Source organism: Lichenostomus cassidix, unplaced genomic scaffold (genome assembly GCF_008360975.1).
Source record: "Lichenostomus cassidix isolate B80296 unplaced genomic scaffold, HeHo_3.0 HiC_scaffold_43, whole genome shotgun sequence".
In the NCBI taxonomy this organism is placed as follows: Eukaryota; Metazoa; Chordata; class Aves; order Passeriformes; family Meliphagidae; genus Lichenostomus; species Lichenostomus cassidix.
The window spans coordinates 3,533,043-3,544,813 of record NW_028147635.1 but is presented as its reverse complement, the minus strand read 5'-3'; the positions used below and the strand labels follow the sequence as shown (position 1 = coordinate 3,544,813).

At 45.5% G+C, this 11,771-nt stretch overlaps 1 pseudogene; it reads left to right on the top strand.

Annotated features, from left to right (window-relative positions):
• Positions 1–6,648: 6,648 nt before the first annotated feature.
• Positions 6,649–8,575, top strand: LOC146421193 (uncharacterized; annotated as a pseudogene).
• The last annotated feature ends 3,196 nt before the right edge of the window (positions 8,576–11,771 follow it).

Genomic DNA, 11,771 nt, shown 5'->3' with positions numbered 1-11,771 from the left:
CCTGGCGACCTCTCCGACATTTGGCGCCCGAACAGGGACAGACCAGTACTTCGAGTACGAAAGCTGAAGCTGCGAGAAGATTGAATCGGTCAAGCAGTGGAAGCAGGGAGGAGGTCGCAGACGCGGAGAAATGGCTGAAGACTGAATTAAAGTCCAAGCCAGGTGGGGAAGGTCGCTACCTCTTCCTCTGCACAGGGGTCACGGGCAATGGATTTAGAACTTGCCGCGGCACAGAATTTACTCCTTAATATCCTTGATAATAGAGGGATGAGAGTGAAAGAGAAAAATCTAGAAAAGCTTATTTCCTGTGCTAGAAAGCAGAACTATTTAAACTCACCTTCTTTGCTTTTCGCTGTTTCAGAATGGCAAGAAGTAGGAAATGTTCTTTTTAATCAAATAGTACAAAAGAAGGGAGAGAAAGATTTGATAGAGCTGGGAACAACTTGAGATTTAGTTATAAACACTTTAAAGTCTTTAACAGCTGAGAAAAAGGTCGCTGCCCCAGCCTTAGAGGCTATTGGCAACACTCCAACAAATAACATTCCTTCAAATGCTTCTGTAACTCTGCCGCTGACAGAGTCCAGAGAAAAAACAAAGAGTTCTTTGTTTATGAAGTTTCAGGCGATGAAAGAACAAAAGGCAGAATCTTGCTGTTCAGTTTCTGAACTCCGCAAAAAGTGTGACAAGTCTAATCTTGCCACTTCTTTTGAGAGAGAGTCTGTTGCAGGTCAGTCAGAGACAACTGCGGAAGTTTCTCCAGACACTAATGTGAGTCAAATGACAAAAAAAATGGAAGTTAAAGGAGGCACCCAGTGTTCACAGCTCCCTCCGTCATCTCAACAGCCCACATTGGCAACAATCCCAGAAGCACAGCCCTTGCCCAGTGAAGAAGACAGCAGCTCTAATGAAGAAACAGAACTAACAAACAATATTACCCTCCAAGAACCACTTACCAAAAGCCAAAAAGAACTCAAAAATCCTGTTGAAGAACTAAAAACTCATTACAGCAAGTAATGAAACAATTGAGGCAGCAAAAGAGCAACACAGTTGCTCGAAAAATAGTACAAGTTACCACAAGTACAAGAAATACCACAGCAATACAAAACAGCTGAAGATGCAGTTCAATTACAGCAATGGGCTTCTCAGCCTGCTGCCTCTCAGCCCTCTGCTCCATTTGAAGTGCAGTATCAACTGCTACCACCATCATACTGCACAGCTCCAAATTCTTCACATTTAGGGCAAAGGTAGTCTAGAGTCGTTCGAGATGCCATAATAGAAAGAGAATGGCAGTCAGCTGAAAACATCGTTTGTCCTATTTTATATGACCCGCAGGGTCCCAGATATGATCAACATGAGTTCAAAGTTTTGCAATCAGTTAAAAAAGCAGTTGTTGATTTTGAAATTAAATGTGAACAAGCTCATTTAGGTATAGATTAACTTCTTTCAGCTGATGTCAATTCTCCCACAGACTGTAAAAATCTGGCATGGATGTTGCTGACTCCATCACAATTTATAACATGGTCTAATGAATAGCTGAACAAGAAGCAGCAAGACCACGCAATCAAGGAGATCCTCTGTTCGGAATTAATTCGATGATGCTCACAGGAGATGGCAACTATCAACATATGATGGTACAACTGCAGTACCCCCCTGAAGTGCACAATCTATTGACTCAGCTCGCAGGAATGGCATTCGGAGCGGTGTCCAACTCAAAGACAGAACATAGCTTCACTGCAGTGAGACAAGGCTTCACTGAACCATACTCACACTTTATTGATCGATTGTTCAAAGCAATAGAAGACCAAAACGATCTTTCGGAAGACGCCAAGCAAAACATGTTTAAACTCCTAGCGTTCGAAAATGCTAATCCACCTACGAAACAACTGCTTGCCACCTTGCCAAAAAGAGCAACAGTGCACCAAATGCTTGAAGTAGCAAGCCGTGTAGCAGGGCAAAAACAAAATCAATATTTAATCAAAGCAGTAGCTGAAGCAATCAAACCAACTGCACAATTACTAGCTGCTGCAGTCACAAAATTGAAAAGCTCTCAAAAAACATCAACAAAACCTGAAGGCTGTTTTAAGTGTGGAAAATTTAGACATGTGTCCCGGGTTAATGATAAGACTCTCTCTCCTCCGAGAGTGAAGGGCCCCGACACCCCCTCCCCCACCCACAACAGAACCTATTAGATGGAAGTGAAGAAAAAACTATTTATTTGACAAAACCACGCAGAGTGCCCTGCAAGGCACAGGGGAAGGGGAAAACCAAGGTGAAAAGGAGTTATTCAACCTGATTAAAAAGTCCTTGTCTCAGACGCAGTCCCTCTCCTCCTCGCCCCCCCCGGGGCCGGGTGGAGCTCCCTGGAGAGCTCTGCTGTCCTCTGGCCCTCCTGGGTCTCTGGGTGGCAAAGCAGATCGAAGAGAAGGGGTCCAAACGAGAAAAAAGAAAAAAATGAAAAAAAATACGGGAACAGAGCTCACTCCCACCCCCGTCCAGCACGCAGTCTCTGCCGGGCGACGAATCCTCCCCCGGAGCGAGGCTTGGGGAAAATGTTTTCAAAACAACCCACGTTTCTCTCTTCGTCTTGGTGTCGTTAAAGAGACAGGACCACACATTTTTCTCTCTTGGGCATATAAGCCAACGATAGGGGATAAAGGATTATCATAACATCAATCCAAGACAACATGTCTGCAAGACACGCACAGCTACTGTTTGGTGTGACAAATGCCAACAAGACACACATGCTACAATTGTCTGCCGAAGGACAAAAAACGTGAACAAGAGCGTGAAGAGACGCCGTGCTGTGACACAAATGGCAGCTCCCACAACTCAGCAAGGCTTCCTCCTCCAGCAACCTGTGGAAGCATGAGAATCGATTTAGCAACAACAATAGACGTTACATTATTAAACAATAGAGCCCAGAAAATACCAACAGAGATGAATGGGCAAACAGTTACCCAAAATACGGAAATTTTAGAGCTCTTGTCATAGGCAGATAATCCTCAGGCCTTGCAGGGCTCATTGTATTGCCAAGAGTCATAGATATAGACTATACAAGTGAAGTTTTTGTGTGCGCATACACTTTAACTCCTCCACTTACCATACACAAAAGAACCAGAATCGCTCAACTCATCTTAATGAAAAATTTGACTAATGGTATAGAATTACCTAGCGATCCACCTCAAATGTATCGAGGTAACTGTGGAAAGCTGGCTTCTAGAGAAGGGACACGCAGATGTAGATAGATTGCTTCTTGACAAGCCGCTTCTTAACAATAGCCATATTCAGCCAACTATTAATTAGATACCTTCGTCCAATCAGCGATCTAAGGTCACCATGACTTTCTGCAACATAGCAGTCGTGGGGGCCGTCTAGAATGCGTTAATTGGTAGCAAGAATGCTGAAATCAGGCATTATAGATAAACATAGATACATGTTAAGGCAAGTAGCCAAACTTAGGGCGTGGAAGTATATAACCAATAATATTGTACGATTACAGAATATGCATGATCTAGTTAACTACATTATAAAACTGTAAACTGTAAATCAATAAACCGAAGCTTGTAGAAAATCCATATTGGATTGTCAAGCCTCCGTTTCTCAGCAAGTAACAGAGCTTTTGGGTCAACCAGAAATCACGTAGTTAGTTTAGCACAGCAAATGACTCAATGACCACTCGTCAATCTGCAGCTCACCTACAATGGCCACACTCATCAAGTTACAGCAATGCTTGATACAGGAGCTAACGTGACCATCATCAGCCAAGCAAAATGGCCCAAGTCTTGGCCATTAGGTCCTGCCCTTGATGCCGTTCAAGGAGTTAGAAGAGGCACAAATCCTTCACAAAGCTCAGTACCTATATCCACCACATTCCCAGAAGGGCAAAAAATTACTGTATGTCCTTATGTCATGCTCCTACCAGGAAATCTTGGAAGACTGGTAAGACAAAATGTTCTGAGTCAGCTTGGTGCAGTGTTGCACCTATCACAACCAACAGATTTTTAGTAGGGGCCACTGCAAAAAGGCCGCCAACCCCAAAAATATCATGGAAAACAGAAGAACCTGTATGGGTCGAGCAGTGGCCTTTGTCTAAAGAGCGGCTCGCAGCTGCACATCAACTTGTGAAAGAACAACTTGAAGCAAAGCACATTCAACCCTCTGTTAGCCCATGGAACACGCCCATCTTTGTCATTCCAAAGAAATCAAGTAAATAGAGATTGTTACATGACCTTCGAGCAGTAAATGCTCAAATGTGGGCCATGGGGGCTTTACAGCCAGGAATGCCCACCCCAACGATGCTTCCGCAACAGTGGCATGTACTCGTCATTGACCTTAAAGACTGTTTTTTCACAATCCCTCTACACCCAAAAAATACAGTTTGTTTTGCATTTACCTTGCCAGCCATAAATAAAAGCGAACCAGCTCAAAGATTCGAGTGGATAGTATTGCCTCAAGGCATGAAAAATTCACCAACTATGTGTCAACTATATGTTCATTAGGCCTTAGAACATATTTGTACACTTTTTAGCTCTGCTCTCATTTATCACTACATGGATGACATCTTATTGTGCCAACAACAACCATTTGCTCCATCAGATCTCCAACATATTACTACTTTACTTGCAACAAAAGGTTTAATTGTTGCCCCTGAAAAAGTTCAAATGTCTGCAACATGGAAATACCTTAGATAGACTGTCACTTCTACGCAAATCAAACCTCAAAAGTTATCCCTACATTCTGAACTGAAAACTGTGCATGATGCTCAAACCCTACTTGGAGATCTACAGTGGGTACGAAATCTCATTGGCCTCAAAAATGAAGACATACTCCCATTATTACCACTATTGTGAAGCACCGATCCAGCTGCTACAATTACGCTAACTCAAGATCAGCAAAACTGCCTAGTGCGACTTGGAGAAATATTGTGAACTTCCTTCGCTGAAAGTCACCTGCCTGAAGTTCCACTAGGTGCGCTCATCTTCAATCAAACTGTCGCCCCATTTGAAATCATTTGCCAATAGCCGTCTTAGCAAAAAGAAAAAGGGGGAGAAAACCTAACAGTGTGTATTTCCAAGATTGCCAAGACGTCCAAGACTATACAGAAACAGGAACAGCCTGTCAAACATGCAAGAATTACTCGTCCCGAAGAACGTATTGTGATTTTGGAATGGGTGTTCATCAGTTTATCACCACCAATAAGTGTGTGGTCACGCACAGAGATGCTTTCAACTCTCATTCGGAAAACACATACCAGAATTGTAGAAATTTCAGGACATGAAGCTGTATTTTTTAGCATACCCTTGAAGACAGAGCTACGAGAGTGGCTGATACAAAATTCAATGGATATGCAAATTGCCTTAGATGCATACTCAGGACAACTCTTAGAACGATATCCTGCAGATCCCAGAATCAAAATAATAGGGGAACAACTGTGGGTAGAAGAGCCCAAGGTTCATGCTAGGCCAATTCAAGGTTTCACAGTGTACACCGATGCAGGATGACAGCAGAAAAAAGCTGCTTGTACATGGTTAGAAAATGGAGAGTGGCAAGAACACACCCTTAAAGGAGAAACATGTGATTTGCTGCAAACCCTCGAGCTAGCAGCAGTTAACCTGGGCACTCACACGATGGCGCAGCACACCCCTGAACATCATCTCAGATTCGTTATATGTCATTGGGTTGTCCTAAGAATCGAGCAAGCCCTGATCAAGATACCTTCAAATCCACATTTAAGACAACTGTTTCTGCAAATCCAGCGGGCCATCCATGACAGAAAGGAAATCTGTAGTATCCTGCACATCAGGAGTCACATCACCACACAAGGCCTAGGTGAAGGCAGTGCTAGAGCAGATGCTCTTGTCAGTCCACTGTTACAAGCTCAACAAAATTCCTTTGCAGCTGCTCAAGCAAGCCACTCAATGTTCCATCAATCAGCTAAAGCTCTACACAGACAGTTTGCACTATCGATGGACGATGCCCGAGGAATTGTTCGAGCATGCCCGCAATGCAGCCAGCATGGCGCGAGTCGAGGTCTCGGAGTGAATCCCAGAGGCCTACAAGCCTGTGAACTATAGCAAATGGATGTTACTCATGTTCCTGAATTTGGTAGAGTTTCCTGTGTTCATGTTACTATAGACACATTTTCAAAAATGATCTGGGCAACAGCTCAAGCAGGAGAAAAGGCAAGCCATGTAATTAGACACCTAAACTCGTGCTTTGCAGTTGTGGGGGTGCCCAAAGAGATAAAAACCGATAATGCACCTGCCTATGTGAGCCGGAAATGTGAACAATTGCTACAAACATGGGGCATCAAGCACAACACAGAAATTCCTCACTTATCCACCGGACAAGCCATAGTAGAAAGAGCTCATCGAACAATAAAGGAGTATCTAGCCAAACAGAAGAATGATGAAGAAACAGACCCCAGTGTGCGTTTAGCAAAAGTCATTTTCACATTAAATTTCTTAAGCATAGCAGGAGATGCAGAAAATCCGCCAGTAGTCACTCATTATAGTCAGATAAAAATGCAAGCTACCCCGGGAGTTCAAATTACATATAAAAACCCTACAACAAGGGTCTGGAGGGACCTGCCCCACTTTTATTTAATAGTAGAGGTTATAGTTGTGTCTCCACAGGTTCCGGTCCGCTATGGGTACCAAGTAGATGGACAAGACCTGCTCCCAGACAGATTATCAACAAGAAAGACTGCGACAAGCCATAGACCAGATAGTTGAAGCGCTCACTGCATTTGCAGTGCAAGCAAGACATCCACACATCTGTCCCTGAAGAATCATAGCAGACGTCTTTGCGGGGCCAACCTTTGGTGCCTGGCAACTGCCCTCCGAAGTTCATCACTTCCAAGGAGAAAACTGTGGGAGCTGTCGGGGTCCACTGATTTTACTGTTACAGTGTGGTAGTTGCCGCGCACATTTTAGTCGAAGTAGGTGGAGTATTGTGATAACAGGCGCTTTATGTAATCATTGTTTTCCCATTAACGCTTTAAGTGCTTTTCAAGCTGATGTTGCAGTAATATATAAGAAATCCCCTCAAAAAATTTGTGCAAGCACATTTAGAGATTTTAATGTATATCAACTTGCTCAGCAAGTGTGGGCTTTAGCAATAGCATTACGCCAAGTGCAGAAAAGCCGAGCAACACTACTAATTGCCGCTTATTGTATTCAATGCCGCCCTCAATGCGCTCCAGCAGCATAGCACTAACCTTAATTTGCCTAATTTTTGTTGTTGAAACATGGATTCCAGTACAGCCCAAAACAAATTTGTGGGTCACTCTAGCCAACTTGACAAGGCAAAACGCAATTTGTCTCTCTCTTTCATCACCATACAATGCCTTTTCTACCTGTTTAGTTGGTGTGCCTTTAGACAATTGGCCACGTCCTTCTCACGTTCCTACTTGCAATCAGAAGAATCTTAATAGCACAGTAGACAACTGAGAAAAATAGGTTCCTAATCTTCCTATAGCCCCAAATGAGCCTCAAGAATTAGAACTGTTAGGAGCTGTACAAATGGGTGCTTGTGTGACCTTTAATTGGAAAAGCAAGCAAGCCAAGTTGAAGGATACAGCGACAAGTGTAAACTCTAGCCTGACAATATACAGAAACGCCAGTCTGTGGTGCCAATATGCTTCTACTAAATTATCTGTGTCCGCAAACTATCCTAAATCATTGCCAGCAGGAATGTTCCTAATTTGCGGATACCGCGCATGGCCTGGCATTCCTTCCAAATTACAAGGTGGACCTTGTTCCTTAGGGAGATTGACATTGCTGACCCCCAACACTTCAATGATACTAAATATGACCCGACAACATCGTCGCACAAAACGAATGGCTCATGCTTTTTCCCCTGACTGTAAATCAAATGTCAAATTCTGGTCCCCTAGAGCCATCATAACTGCTTCCATTTTAGCGCCAGGAGTGGCTTCTGCTAAAGCCTTGGCTCAATTAAACAAATTAAGATGCTAGTTATCTAAACAAACTAATGCTACTTCTCAAGCCATTTCAGAATTGTTGCTTGATGTTGACTCAGTTAGACATGCTACCCTTCAAAATAGAGCTGCGATAAATTTTCTCTTATTAGCTCAAAGCCATGGCTGTGATGAATTTGATGGAATGTGCTGCATGAATCTTTCTGATCACTCAAAGTCCATTCACCGGCAACTTGCCAAACTGCAACACCTTTCAAAATAACTGCAAGTGGCCGATGACCTAAGACTTGCTGGGTAACTGAAAGGTTGGGGAATTAGATGGTTCAAAGATTTGTTTCAAGCAGCTGTACTCAATTTAATTGTAATTTTGCTACTTTTGACAATTTTGCCATGCATAGTGCAATGCTTGCAGTGGATGTTGATGAAAACAATCAATCAAACCTGGCTTGTGCAAAAAGAAAAAGGGGGAATTGTTGGAAAATGGTTAGCAGAACGAGGCCATATTGGCGAGGTGTGCGTGCAGAAGAAGATGCAGCATGCACAAACCAGCTATTGTTCCAAACTCTGAAGGTGCTATTGTTCCTAACTCTAAGATGCTATTGTTCATAACTTTGAAATGTTCTTCCCAAGTGATAGAAAGAAAAGGAGAACTAGAGTTGTATCCAATGTAGAAGAAATAAGTAAAATAGAGAAAGAATCACCCAGTCAGTAATTCAGCTTATGCTGGCAAAACTTTAGCTGAGCCAAGTGAAACGTGCCTAAAGACCACAGCAAATCAGAAAGCTAAGATAGATGTGCGCATAGACCAAATAGCTAATCATAAGTGCCAGTTTGTCGTGTGAATTTGTACTTGTTTTCTATAATAATGCCTGTCTTAGAAGAAATAAACAGAATAACACCATCATCTCCGTGAGAGCGTGTGTTACTTCCCGGCAACCTCTCCAACAAAACAACCTACACCCAATTTGCAGGTGAGCCCTCCCAGGGGATGCTCCTGGGCATCTCATGGGCCAGCCTGGGTGTAGCACCGGCGCTTTTCCTGTTACAGCCAGGCATGGGATTAACTCTTCAGCCAAGTTACTTTTGAATGGGGGTCGAAGCAGGGTAGCTTGCAGACCTGTTGATTGCCTTCGCCACCCACTCTGCCCTGGGCTGGGGCTGGGGCTGGGGCTGGGGCTGGGGCAGCCAGTCCAACAAAAACCCCAATGGGTGCAGCTAAGAGAGGGGTCAGACCGCATGCCCCAGCCAGTTTGGTGGGCAGGCGAGGAAGGACTTGGACTGCTCCACTCCCCTGGTTTGCCTTGGCTTGTAATTGTTTTTTGGGGGCAATGCAGGCAGGGATGAGAGTGGTTTTTCCACACCATTGGGAATGGTTTTATTTTGCATGTCATGATTGGACCTCCCCAGGGCTTCTGCTGCCTCATGCCAACCCCAGTGGCTTCTTTTCCAACCCCAAGTTTGTACACAAGTCACAGGTGCTGGCGAGAGGGCAGCAGGTCACCCCGTGTGCCCCTGGTGCAGCCCCTGCATGCCCAGGGATGTGGGATGAGGCTCTGGGAGCAGCAGCATCCCCTGATGAGCTCCATCTGTATTCCATAGGAACCCTGTCCTACAGCCCACCAGAGTGGATCCACCTCAAATGCTACAACGGTGGGGCAGCAACGATCTGGTCCCTGGGCCTCCTGCTGTACCACCTGGTCGTCGGGAAGCACCCATTCAGGAGGGGCCAGGAGATCATCTGGGGGCGGATCTTGTTCCCACGACGGTTCTCCCAAGGTGGATCCTCATCTCTGTGGCACAGGGGGAATACCAGTGCTGGGAGAGAGCAGCAGGCTCATGAGCATCCTGCTCTGGCAGCTGCTGAGGAGGTGGCACATGTCCTGCTCTCCTGCCCTCCTCCAAAACAGAGGATCCATGGGGAAGTTTAGGCACAGCTCTGACCACACCCAGCATGGCCTGGGCATGGGAAGAGGGGGAGGGAAAAGTGGACAGGAGCCTTCTCCAACTGACTGGCAGTTTCTGGTTTCTCTCCTCAGAGTGCCAAGATGTTATTGAGAGGTGTTTGTCCATGCAACCCTTGGACAGGCCATCGCTGGAGGACCTCTTCAACGATCCTTGGATGCAGGATCTTTGTCTGCCCTAGAAGATGGGAGAGATCCACGTGCACAATTTGATCCAGGGGCCTGGCAGGTAACAGCTCCACACATCTTTTGGCAATCAGAAGTAAAGCAAACCAGATGTTTTTTGACCTGCCTGTAGCTCTGAGCAGGGATCATCAGGGAACTCACAGCTCTTGTGCTGGAGCTGAGCTGGAGATCTGCTCTGGCAAGCACTGGTGGCCACCATCCACCCTGGTTTTGCTTGTCCTGGTTCATTGTTGTCTGGGGCCCTGGGCAGAACACTGACAGCCTGGTGTGGCCCCCAGGGAAGGAGCAGGAGCCCCTGGAGAAGCTGCTCCAGGTGGAGCTGCAGCTGGAGACACCAAAGAGGACTTCAAGGATGACAACCTCTTCCTTGACCTGGACACCAGCCAGCTGAAGATGATCAGCTTTGACTGTGGCACTTTCTTCAAAGACACTCCACACCCGATTTGCAGGTGAGTTCAAAGCCAGGGGGATGCTCCCACATCTGTGCATTGCACAGCCTGGCTGGGCCCCAGAAGTTTTCCCCTTTTGCTGGTGTGGATGCAAAACTTCTTCAGTCATCTGCCAAGCTGCTCTTTGGCTCTGGGCAGCTGCTGAGGAGGCGGATCTTCCATGGCTGACTGGAGGCTGGGCACATGTCCTGCCCTCCTGCTCTCCTCCCACAGGCAGCAATGATGGGGAGGTTTGGGCACAGCTCTGAGGTCAGCCAGCATGGCCTGGGCACTGTGGGCAGTTGGGACAAGTGGGACAGGAGCCTTCAGCTGATGGGCAGTTTCTGGTTTCTCTCCTTCCAGCAGGGCTCTGCGGATGCTGAGGCTGCTCTGGGCTCTGCTGAGCCAGGGCTCTGCTGGGGCTCATCCCTGGGCACGGCTGGGCCTGCTCTGCCCTCCCATTGCTCTGACAGCTCTGCATCAGATGAGCCTGTTCTGAGCACAGCGACTGAGCTTTCTGCTTGTGCAGGTGAGTGAGACTCTCCTGCAGGCCCAGAGATTGCAGTGAGGGATACACATCCAATTGGCAAGAACCCCAACACTCCACAGTCCCAGCTGAATGCCTGTATGTCCACAGGATGTTTTGTCTGTCCCACTCTTCATTCCTTTTGGGTTGGAATTGTGCAATTGCACTTTCTTGCTCCTCTAGAAGAGTCATGAGTGGGCCAAACCTGGCTAGTGGGCTGTGTTCCTAAGGCAGTGCATTCTGGATTTGATGGATGAAGAATTGTCCTTCTCCACTTCCAAACCAGAGCAAAAAGCTGTAAGTGGGACTTTGAGTCTTTTAAAAACCACTGACAATTTCAGAGCGAATGCACAGCTCATTCACAGGGTGAGAAGGAAGGGCATCTTCTTAATGAGATGGGGATTAGCAGAATTTAGATTCCGAGTCCTGCTCGGTAGGGCACAAAGCAATTTTCTAATACTTCAACCACAATTTAAAATAACTTAATACTGGAAACAAACACCAAAATCTATTAAAAAAGGCTGCTGAGGTCAGTAAGATAGATCCATGCTGTTGGCACACTGACAAAGTAAATAACTGACTTCTCTTTTACAAAAGGTCAGTTACCTCTTAATCCAAAGATTTTACACTACACACCTGAGTTTTGTTTTATCTTTCATATTTCATCTAGGTTTTTATTTCTTTTCTTTTCTTTTTTTTATTCTTAAACCAGAAAGCATGTCCTAAAA